Raw genomic sequence first — 14,241 nt, 5'->3', positions numbered from 1 at the left:
CTAATTTTGATATATTTCACCACCAGGGAGCAAATGAGACATTCTCTATTAGATGCAATGGTTTTCCGTATTGGGACCATGATTTATGTCATCACTTGTTCACACCTCCTCATATGGAAGCTACTTTTCCTTGTTGGTGTCTCAAGAAGGGTAGAAATACAAGAACACACACACACACACACACACACACACACACACACACTTTCTTGTATTTGTTACCTTCTTGAGACTTCCGGAAAAAGCCTCCCTCTTTAGGACCAGCCTTTCTAGATATATAAAGATGTGTATTTACAACATTAATAATACATACATACTATGCAAATATAAAAAAGCTTGTTGTGAAAAATGAGTTGGAATTTCCCAAGAAAAAGGTCACAATTTCACAAGAAAAAGGTTACAATTTCACACGAAAAACTTAGAATTTTGGCAGCATTATAATAAAAGTCGGAATTTTACTCAACGCAAGTCAACATTTTACAAGAAAAACTGAACATTTGTGCAATATTATGATAAAAGTTGGGGTTTTACTCAATGACCGTCGCAAATTTACAAGAAAAGCTTAAAATGTTGGCATTTTTATGAATAGGTGTCGTCATTTTACTCGACAAAAGTCACAAATAAATAAGAAAACTTAAAAATGTTGGCAATATTATAATAATAATCTGAATTTTACTTTGCAAAATGATGACAAAAGTCATAATTTTACTCCATTTTTTTTTTTGCAGTTTTACAAGAACAACAAAATGGGCAATATTGTGATAAAAGTCAGTGGGTTTTTTTATGACAAATGTCATTAAAAGGTAATAATAAGTAATGATTTTACGAGAAAATATTGCAAAATTACAGAAACAGAAGGAATATGAGAAATTGTTCCCAATTTCATTGGAAAAAAAATCGACACTTTGTGAGAAAAAGACTGCTTTGAGTTCATTTATTATTTTTTGAATGTTTTTTTTTTTAATTTACTTCAAGTTATTACAGTATGTCTCTATATACATATTTATTTTATTAATTTCGGCCAAAGGGGGCGCATTTCAAGTTTTTACACACACTTGTTATTTCATATGTTGGCCAGAGGGGGAGCACTTCAAGTTTTTACGCACACTTGTTATTTCATATGTTGACCAGAGGGGGAGCACTTTTAAAAGTGACACACAGTCAATTTGAACCCCCCCCCCCCCCCCTAATTTTGATAGATTTCACCACCAGGGGGCAAATGAGACATTCTCTATTAGATGCAATGGTTTTCTGTATTGGGACCATGATTTATGTCATCACTTGTTCACACCTCCTCATATGGAAGCTACTTTTCCTTGTTGATGTCTCAAGAAGGGTAGAAATACAAGAACACACACACACACACACACACACACACACACACACGGAAAGAGAGAAAGAGCTGCTGGGCTGCTGTCTCTTCTCCCTCGTCGGCCTGCTCAATTACTGCTTAATTGGCCCTAATTAGGAGGTCTTGATTGAGGTTGCAGCGTGTGATTTAGAGGCGAGCTGCAGCTATGATCTCTCTGTCACTTCTCTTAGTCACATCTTCACTGGCCATAGAGCCGCGGCTTCGGCGCTAATAACCACCATTTGTTCAGAAATATCCTCACTCCAACTCTTCAAACACATTCTGGTCAAAAGTTGACATACACTTGTAAAGAACATAATGTCATCCTCCTTTTTCATTGTCCCGTCTACTAAAAACAGGCCCAGAGCATAATACTACCACCACCATGCTTGACGGTATGAATGGTGTTCCTGGGATTAAAGGCCTCACCTTTTCTCCTCCAAACATATTGCTGGGTATTGTGGCCAAACAGCTCCATGTGTTGTCATTTTTTGGGTAACACACAACACACTGACGAAGCTTAACCAATAATTGCTATAACAATCTACAAGGTTAATACAGTTCGCTTCTCTTTCTTCCCCTCCATTTATCTGCTTTCTTTTGTATTTCAAGTTATCATTACATATATTTATTGTTTATTTGAAACAATTGTATTGATGATAACAGAGGGAATTATTAGGGATGTCCGATAATGGCTTTTTTGCCGATATCCGATATTCCGATATTGTCCACCTCTTAATTACCGATACCGATATCAACCGATACCGATATATGCAGTCGTGGAATGAACACATTATTATGCCTAATTTGGACAACCAGGTATGGGGAAGATAAGGTCCTTTTAAAAATATATATATAAATAAAATAATATAAATAAATAAATAAAAAATTGGTTGAGGTGGGCAGGGTTGGGGGGGGAGTAGCGGGGGCGGAGGGTGTTGCGTTTGACTAAGGGAGATGACGGCAACAGACACCAGGGGCCGTAGTGTTCAATTATTTATTATATATACTGTATAGTTAAAATTAGGGATGTCCGATAATGGCTTTTTGCCGATATCCGATATTCCGATATTGTCCAACTCTTTAATTACCGATGCCGATATCAACCGATACTGATATATACAGTCGTGGAATTAACACATTATTATGCCTAATTTGGACAACCAGGTATGGTGAAGATAAGGTCATTTTAAAAAAAAAAAATTAAATAAAATAATATAAATAAATAAATAAAAAATTGGTTGAGGTGGGCAGGGTTGGGGGGGAGTAGCGGGGGCGGAGGGTGTTGCGTTTGACTAAGGGAGATGACGGCAACAGACACCAGGGGCCGTAGTGTTCAATTATTTATTATATATACTGTATACTTAAAATTAGGGATGTCCGATAATGGCTTTTTGCCGATATCCGATATGCCGATATTGTCCAACTCTTTAATTACCGATACCGATATCAACCGATACTGATATCAACCGATACTGATATGTACAGTCGTGCAATTAACACATTATTATGCCTAATTTGGACAACCAGGTATGGGGAAGATAAGGTCCTTTAAAAAAAAAAAATGTAATTAAATAATATAAATAAATAAATAAAAAATTGGTTGAGGTGGGCAGGGTTGGGGGGGAGTAGCGGGGGCGGAGGGTGTTGCGTTTGACTAAGGGAGATGACGGCAACAGACACCAGGGCCGTAGTGTTCAATTATTTATTATATATACTGTATAGTTAAAATTAGGGATGTCCGATAATGGCTTTTTGCCGATATCCGATATTCCGATATTGTCCAACTCTTTAATTACCGATGCCGATATCAACCGATACTGATATATACAGTCGTGGAATTAACACATTATTATGCCTAATTTGGACAACCAGGTATGGTGAAGATAAGGTCCTTTTAAAAAAATAAAAATAAAATAAAATAATATAAATAAATAAATAAAAAATTGGTTGAGGTGGGCAGGGTTGGGGGGGGAGTAGCGGGGGCGGAGGGTGTTGCGTTTGACTAAGGGAGATGACGGCAACAGACACCAGGGGCCGTAGTGTTCAATTATTTATTATATATACTGTATAGTTAAAATTAGGGATGTCCGATAATGGCTTTTTGCCGATATCCGATATGCCGATATTGTCCAACTCTTCAATTACCGATACCGATATCAACCGATACTGATATCAACCGATACTGATATGTACAGTCGTGCAATTAACACATTATTATGCCTAATTTGGACAACCAGGTATGGGGAAGATAAGGTCCTTAAAAAAAAAAAATGTAATTAAATAATATAAATAAATAAATAAAAAATTGGTTGAGGTGGGCAGGGTTGGGGGGAAAGTAGCGGGGGCGGAGGGTGTTGCGTTTGACTAAGGGAGATGACGGCAACAGACACCAGGGGGCGTAGTGTTCAATTATTTATTATATATACTGTATAGTTAAAATTAGGGATGTCCGATAATGGCTTTTTGCCGATATCCGATATTCCGATATTGTCCAACTCTTTAATTACCGATAATGATATCAACCGATACTGATATCAACCCATTCTGATATATACAGTTGTGGAAGTAACACATTATTATGCCTAATTTGGACAACCAGGTATGGGGAAGATAAGGTACTTTAAAAAAAAAAAAAAATTAAATTAAATAATATGAAAAAATAAATAAAAAATCGGTTGAGGTGGGCAGGGTTGGGGGGGGGGGGGTAGCGGGGGCGGAGGGTGTTGCGTTTGACTAAGGGAGATGACGGCAACAGACACCAGGGGCCGTAGTGTTCAATTATTTATTATATATACTGTATACTTAAAATTAGGGATGTCCGATAATGGCTTTTTGCCGATATCCGATATTCCGATATTGTCCAACTCTTTAATTACAGATACCGATATCAACCGATACTGATATCAACCGATACTGATATATGCAGTCGTGCAATTAACACATTATTATGCCTAATTTGGACAACCAGGTATGGGGAAGATAAGGTCCTTTTAAAAAAAAACAAAATTTAAAAAAATAATATAAATAAATAAATAAAAAATTGGTTGAGGTGGGCAGGGTTGGGGGGGGGGTAGCGGGGGCGGAGGGTGTTGCGTTTGACTAAGGGAGATGACGGCAACAGACACCAGGGGGCGTAGTGTTCAATTATTTATTATATATACTGTATAGTTAAAATTAGGGATGTCCGATAATGGCTTTTTGCCGATATCCGATATTCCGATATTGTCCAACTCTTTAATTACCGATACCGATATCAACCGATACTGATATCAACCCATTCTGATATATACAGTCGTGCAATTAACACATTATTATGCCTAATTTGGACAACCAGGTATGGTGAAGATAAGGTCCTTTAAAAAAAAAAAAAAATTAAATTAAATAATATAAATAAATAAATAAAAAATTGGTTGAGGTGGGCAGGGTTGGGGGGGGAGTAGCGGGGGCGGAGGGTGTTGCGTTTGACTAAGGGAGATGACGGCAACAGACACCAGGGGCCGTAGTGTTCAATTATTTATTATATATACTGTATAGTTAAAATTAGGGATGTCCGATAATGGCTTTTTGCCGATATCCGATATTCCGATATTGTCGAACTCTTTAATTACCGATACCGATATCAACCGATACTGATATCAACCGATACTGATATCAACCCATTCTGATATATATAGTCGTGCAATTAACACATTATTATGCCTAATTTGGACAACCAGGTATGGGGAAGATAAGGTCCTTTAAAAAAAAAAAAAATTAAATTAAATAATATAAATAAATAAATAAAAAATTGGTTGAGGTGGGCAGGGTTGGGGGGAGTAGCGGGGGCGGAGGGTGTTGCGTTTGACTAAGGGAGATGACGGCAACAGACACCAGGGGGCGTAGTGTTCAATTATTTATTACATATACTGTATAGTTAAAATTAGGGATGTCCGATAATGGCTTTTTGCCGATATCCGATATTCTGATATTGTCCAACTCTTTAATTACCGATACCGATATTAACCAATACTGATATCAACCGATACTGATACATACAGTCGTGGAATGAACACATTATTATGCCTCATTTGGACAACCAGGTATGGTGAAGATAAGGTCCTTTAAAAAAAAAAAAAATTTAATTAAATAATATAAATAAATAAATAAAAAATTGGTTGAGATGGGCAGGGTTGGGGGGAGTAGTGGGGGCGGAGGGTGTTGCGTTTGACTAAGGGAGATGACGGCAACAGACACCAGGGGCCGTAGTGTTCAATTACTTATTATATATACTGTATGGTTAAAATTAGGGATGTCCGATAATGGCTTTTTGCCGATATCCGATATTCCGATATTGTCCAACTCTTTAATTACCGATACCGATATCAACCGATACTGATATCAACCGATACTGATATATACAGTCGTGCAATTAACACATTATTATGCCTAATTTGGACAACCAGGTATGGGGAAGATAAGGTCCTTTAAAAAAAAAAAAAATTTAATTAAATAATATAAATAAATAAATAAAAAATTGGTTGAGGTGGGCAGGGTTTGGGGGGGGAGTAGCGGGGGCGGAGGGTGTTGCGTTTGACTAAGGGAGATGACGGCAACAGACACCAGGGCCGTAGTGTTCAATTATTTATTATATATACTGTATGGTTAAAATTAGGGATGTCCGATAATGGCTTTTTGCCGATATCCGATATTCCGATATTGTCCAACTCTTTAATTACCGATACCGATATCAACCGATACTGATATCAACCCATTCTGATACATACAGTCGTGGAATTAACACATTATTATGCCTAATTTGGACAACCAGGTATGGGGAAGATAAGGTCCTTTTAAAAAAAAAAATTTTTTATTAAATAATATAAATAAATAAATAAAAAATTGGTTGAGGTGGGCAGGGTTGGGGGGGGAGTAGCGGGGGCGGAGGGTGTTGCGTTTGACTAAGGGAGATGACGGCAACAGACACCAGGGGGCGTAGTGTTCAATTATTTATTACATATACTGTATAGTTAAAATTAGGGATGTCCGATAATGGCTTTTTGCCGATATCCGATATTCTGATATTGTCCAACTCTTTAATTACCGATACCGATATTAACCGATACTGATATCAACCGATACTGATACATACAGTCGTGGAATGAACACATTATTATGCCTCATTTGGACAACCAGGTATGGTGAAGATAAGGTCCTTTAAAAAAAAAAAAAATTTAATTAAATAATATAAATAAATAAATAAAAAATTGGTTGAGGTGGGCAGGGTTGGGGGGAGTAGTGGGGGCGGAGGGTGTTGCGTTTGACTAAGGGAGATGACGGCAACAGACACCAGGGGCCGTAGTGTTCAATTACTTATTATATATACTGTATGGTTAAAATTAGGGATGTCCGATAATGGCTTTTTGCCGATATCCGATATTCCGATATTGTCCAACTCTTTAATTACCGATACTGATATCAACCGATACTGATGTATACAGTCGTGGAATTAACACATTATTATGCCTAATTTGGACAACCAGGTATGGGGAAGATAAGGTCCTTTTTTAAAATATTAATAAAATAACATAAGATAAATAAATTTAAAAAAAATTATTGAATAAAAAAGAAAGTAAAACAATATAAAAACAGTTACATAGAAACTAGTAATGAATGAAAATGAGTAAAATTAACTGTTATGTTTTATGTTGATTTAATTAAAAACAAAACAAAAAACAAAAAAAAACGATACCGATAATAATAAAAAAACGATACTGACATTTTAAAGCATTAAACATCTCTAGTAATTATTGTTATTATTCATTATCAATAGTACTATTTATATTGGTATTTTATTGATCCATTTGTAGTATACCAATGTTCATTGTCATTTCTGTGTTATTAATATTTACTTCACCGGTTGCTTCTTTGATATCACTTTTACTATCATATTTGTACATATCCTTCAAACCCCAAAACCAGTGAAGTTGTCACGTTGTGTAAATGGTAAATAAAAAACAGAATACAATGATTTGCAAATCCTTTTCAACTTATATTCAATTGAATAGACTGCAAAGACAAGATATTTCATGTTCACACTGGAAAACTTTGTTATTTTTTGCAAATATTAGCTCATTTGGAATTTGATGGCTGCAACATGTTTCAGAAAAGCTGGCACAGGTGGCAAAAAAGACTGATAAAGTTGAGGAATGGACATCAAACACTTATTTGGAACATCCCACAGGTGAACGGGCTAATTGGGAACAGGTGGGTGCCATGATTGTGTATAAAAGCAGCTTCCATGAAATGCTCAGTCGTTCACAAACAAGGACGGGGCGAGGGTCACCACTTTGTCAACAAATGCCTGAGCAAATTGTTTAAGAACAACATTTCTCAACCAGCTATTGCAAGGAATTTAGGGATTTCACCATCTACGCTCCGTAATATCATCAAAAGGTTCAGAGAATCTGGAGAAATCACTGCACGTAAGCCATGATATTATGGAACTTCGATCCCTCAGGAGGTACTGCATCAAAAAGCGACATCAGTGTGTAAAGGATATCACCACATGGGCTCAGGAACACTTCAGAAAACCACTGTCAGTAATTACAGTTGGTCGCTACATCTGTAAGTGCAAGTTAAAACTCTACTATGCAAAGCCAAAGCCATTTATCAACAACACCCAGAAACGCCGCCGGCTTCGCTGGGCCCGAGCTCATCTAAGATGGACTGATGCAAAGTGGAAAAGTGTTCTGTGGTCTGACGAGTCCACATTTCAAATTGTTTTTTGCTCTAAAGTATTTATTTTTCACAGTCGTGCCCGTCACTTTTAAAGCTACTGATATAGTTTCCCTCCATGTTAATCAGCAAACTGCCTTATTTTATTTGGATGATTGAACACAAAAGGTCAGGTCAGTTTCACACAGCTCAATACTTGAAATGAGCCAAAAAAAAAGCCCAGCGCCATTCGCTTGCTTTGAGGGCTGAAAGAGTCTCATTACTGCCTGGCTAATAAGAAGGGCAGCACTCATGCTAAATAATAATAAGAAGGGCAGCACTCATGCTAAATAATAATAAGAAGGGCAGCACTCATGCTAAATAATAATAAGAAGGGCAGCACTCATGCTAAATATAGTTTGCAGCGTGAAGTAGGGCCCCCAAACCTTTGACATGGGGATTTTTAAAAAATGCCTGACAATTATACGTATTTACTAATACCACCTTAACATTTGACAAGAAAACAATTATACACTTATTTAATAATACAACCTTTACATTTAACAAAACAATTATACACTTATTTAATAATACCACCTTAACATTTGACAAGAAAACAATCATACACCTATTTAATAATACCACCTTAACATTTGACAAAACAATTATACACCTATTTAATAATACCACCTTAACATTTGACAAGAAAACAATTATACACCTATTTAATAATACCACCTTAACATTTGACAAGAAAACAATTATACACTTATTTAATAATACCACCTTAACATTTGACAAGAAAACAATTATACACTTATTTAATAATACCACCTTAACATTTGACAACAAAACAATTATACACCTATTTTATAATACCACCTTAACATTTGACAAGAAAACAATTATACACTTATTTAATAATACCACCTTAACATTTGACAACCAAACAATTATACACTTATTTAATAATACCACCTTAACATTTGACAACAAAACAACTATACACTTATTTAATAATACCACCTTAACATTTGACAACCAAACAATTATACACTTATTTAATAATACCACCTTAACATTTGACAACCAAATAATTATACGACTATTTAATAATACCACCTTAACATTTGACAACCAAACAATTATACACTTATTTAATAATACCACCTTAACATTTGACAAGAAAACAATTATACACCTATTTAATAATACCACCTTAACATTTGACAACCAAACAATTATACACCTATTTAATAATACCACCTTAACATTTGACAAGAAAACAATTATACACCTATTTAATAATACCACCTTAACATTTGACAAGAAAACAATTATACACCTATTTTATAATACCACCTTAACATTTGACAAGAAAACAATTATACACTTATTTAATAATACCACCTTAACATTTGACAACCAAACAATTATACACCTATTTAATAATACCACCTTAACATTTGACAAGAAAACAATTATACACCTATTTTATAATACCACCTTAACATTTGACAAGAAAACAATTATACACTTATTTAATAATACCACCTTAACATTTGACAAGAAAACAATTATACACCTATTTAATAATACCACCTTAACATTTGACAACCAAACAATTATACACTTGTTTAATAATACCACCTTAACATTTGACAAGAAAACAATTATACACCTATTTAATAATACCACCTTAACATTTGACAACAAAACAATTATACACCTATTTTATAATACCACCTTAACATTTGACAAGAAAACAATTATACACTTATTTAATAATACCACCTTAACATTTGACAACCAAACAATTATACACCTATTTAATAATACCACCTTAACATTTGACAAGAAAACAATTATACACCTATTTAATAATACCACCTTAACATTTGACAAGAAAACAATTATACACCTATTTTATAATACCACCTTAACATTTGACAAGAAAACAATTATACACTTATTTAATAATACCACCTTAACATTTGACAACCAAACAATTATACACCTATTTAATAATACCACCTTAACATTTGACAAGAAAACAATTATACACCTATTTTATAATACCACCTTAACATTTGACAAGAAAACAATTATACACTTATTTAATAATACCACCTTAACATTTGACAACCAAACAATTATACACTTATTTAATAATACCACCTTAACATTTGACAAGAAAACAATTATACACTTATTTAAAAATACCACCTTAACATTTGACAACCAAACAATTATACACCTATTTAATAATACCACCTTAACATTTGACAAGAAAACAATTATACACTTATTTAATAATACAACCTTTACATTTAACAAAACAATTATACACTTATTTAATAATACCACCTTAACATTTGACAAGAAAACAATCATACACCTATTTAATAATACCACCTTAACATTTGACAAAACAATTATACACCTATTTAATAATACCACCTTAACATTTGACAAGAAAACAATTATACACTTATTTAATAATACCACCTTAACATTTGACAAGAAAACAATTATACACTTATTTAATAATACCACCTTAACATTTGACAAGAAAACAATTATACACCTATTTTATAATACCACCTTAACATTTGACAAGAAAACAATTATACACTTATTTAATAATACCACCTTAACATTTGACAACCAAACAATTATACACTTATTTAATAATACCACCTTAACATTTGACAACAAAACAACTATACACTTATTTAATAATACCACCTTAACATTTGACAACCAAACAATTATACACTTATTTAATAATACCACCTTAACATTTGACAACCAAATAATTATACGACTATTTAATAATACCACCTTAACATTTGACAACCAAACAATTATACACTTATTTAATAATACCACCTTAACATTTGACAAGAAAACAATTATACACCTATTTAATAATACCACCTTAACATTTGACAACCAAACAATTATACACCTATTTAATAATACCACCTTAACATTTGACAAGAAAACAATTATACACCTATTTAATAATACCACCTTAACATTTGACAAGAAAACAATTATACACCTATTTTATAATACCACCTTAACATTTGACAAGAAAACAATTATACACTTATTTAATAATACCACCTTAACATTTGACAACCAAACAATTATACACCTATTTAATAATACCACCTTAACATTTGACAAGAAAACAATTATACACCTATTTTATAATACCACCTTAACATTTGACAAGAAAACAATTATACACTTATTTAATAATACCACCTTAACATTTGACAAGAAAACAATTATACACCTATTTAATAATACCACCTTAACATTTGACAACCAAACAATTATACACTTGTTTAATAATACCACCTTAACATTTGACAAGAAAACAATTATACACCTATTTAATAATACCACCTTAACATTTGACAACAAAACAATTATACACCTATTTTATAATACCACCTTAACATTTGACAAGAAAACAATTATACACTTATTTAATAATACCACCTTAACATTTGACAACCAAACAATTATATACCTATTTAATAATACCACCTTAACATTTGACAAGAAAACAATTATACACCTATTTAATAATACCACCTTAACATTTGACAAGAAAACAATTATACACCTATTTTATAATACCACCTTAACATTTGACAAGAAAACAATTATACACTTATTTAATAATACCACCTTAACATTTGACAACCAAACAATTATACACCTATTTAATAATACCACCTTAACATTTGACAAGAAAACAATTATACACCTATTTTATAATACCACCTTAACATTTGACAAGAAAACAATTATACACTTATTTAATAATACCACCTTAACATTTGACAACCAAACAATTATACACTTATTTAATAATACCACCTTAACATTTGACAAGAAAACAATTATACACTTATTTAAAAATACCACCTTAACATTTGACAACCAAACAATTATACACCTATTTAATAATACCACCTTAACATTTGACAAGAAAACAATTATACACTTATTTAATAATACCACCTTAACATTTGACAAGAAAACAATTATACACTTATTTAATAATACCACCTTAACATTTGACAACCAAACAATTATACACTTATTTAATAATACCACCTTAACATTTGACAAGAAAACAATTATACACCTATTTAATAATACCACCTTAACATTTGACAAGAAAACAATTATACACCTATTTTATAATACCACCTTAACATTTGACAACCAAACAATTATACACCTATTTAATAATACCACCTTAACATTTGACAAGAAAACAATTATACACTTATTTAATAATACCACCTTAACATTTGACAACAGAACAATTATACACCTATTTAATAATACCACCTTAACATTTGACAACCAAACAATTATACACTTATTTAATAATACCACTTTAACATTTGACAACCAAACAATTATACACTTATTTAATAATACCACCTTAACATTTGACAACCAAACAATTATACACTTATTTAATAATACCACCTTAACATTTGACAACCAAACATTGATACACTTATTTATTAATACCACCTTAACATTTGACAAGAAAACAATTGTACACTTATTTAATAATACCACCTTAACATTTGACAAGAAAACAATTATACACCTATTTAATAATACCACCTTAACATTTGACAAGAAAACAATTATACACCTATTTTATAATACCACCTTAACATTTGACAAGAAAACAATTATACACTTATTTAATAATACCACCTTAACATTTGACAACCAAACAATTATACACCTATTTAATAATACCACCTTAACATTTGACAAGAAAACAATTATACACCTATTTTATAATACCACCTTAACATTTGACAAGAAAACAATTATACACTTATTTAATAATACCACCTTAACATTTGACAACCAAACAATTATACACTTATTTAATAATACCACCTTAACATTTGACAAGAAAACAATTATACACTCATTTAAAAATACCACCTTAACATTTGACAACCAAACAATTATACACTTATTTAATAATACCACCTTAACATTTGACAAGAAAACAATTATACACCTATTTAATAATACCACCTTAACATTTGACAAGAAAACAATTATACACCTATTTTATAATACCACCTTAACATTTGACAAGAAAACAATCATACACTTATTTAATAATACCACCTTAACATTTGACAACCAAACAATTATACACCTATTTAATAATACCACCTTAACATTTGACAAGAAAACAATTAAACACTTATTTAATAATACCACCTTAACATTTGACAACCAAACAATTATACACCTATTTAATAATACCACCTTAACATTTGACAACTAAACAATTATACACCTATTTAATAATACCACCTTAACATTTGACAACCAAACAATTATACACCTATTTAATAATACCACCTTAACATTTGACAACCAAACAATTATACACCTATTTAATAATACCACCTTAACATTTGACAAGAAAACAATTATACACTTATTTAATAATACCACCTTAACATTTGACAACCAAACAATTATACACTTATTTAATAATACCACCTTAACATTTGACAACCAAACAATTATACACCTATTTAATAATACCACCTTAACATTTGACAACCAAACAATTATACACCTATTTAATAATACCACCTTAACATTTGACAAGAAAACAATTATACACCTATTTAATAATACCACCTTAACATTTGACAACCAAACAATTATACACCTATTTAATAATACCACCTTAACATTTAACATTTGACAAGAAAACAATTATACACTTATTTAATAATACCACCTTAACATTTGACAACCAAACAATTATACACTTATTTAATAATACCACCTAAACATTTGACAAGAAAACAATTATACACTTATTTAATAATACCACCTTAACATTTGACAAGAAAACAATTATACACTTATTTAATAATACCACCTTAACATTTGACAACAAAACAATTATACACTTATTTAATAATACCACCTTAACATTTGACAAGAAAACAATTATACACCTATTTTATAATACCACCTTAACATTTGACAACAGAACAATTATACACCTATTTAATAATACCACCTTAACATTTGATAACCAAACAATTATACACCTATTTAATAATACCACCTTAACATTTGACAACAAAACAATTATACACCAA

Source organism: Entelurus aequoreus, linkage group LG03, assembly GCF_033978785.1.
Source record: "Entelurus aequoreus isolate RoL-2023_Sb linkage group LG03, RoL_Eaeq_v1.1, whole genome shotgun sequence".
Classification (NCBI taxonomy): domain Eukaryota; kingdom Metazoa; phylum Chordata; class Actinopteri; order Syngnathiformes; family Syngnathidae; genus Entelurus; species Entelurus aequoreus.
This window is presented reverse-complemented; position numbering follows the sequence as displayed.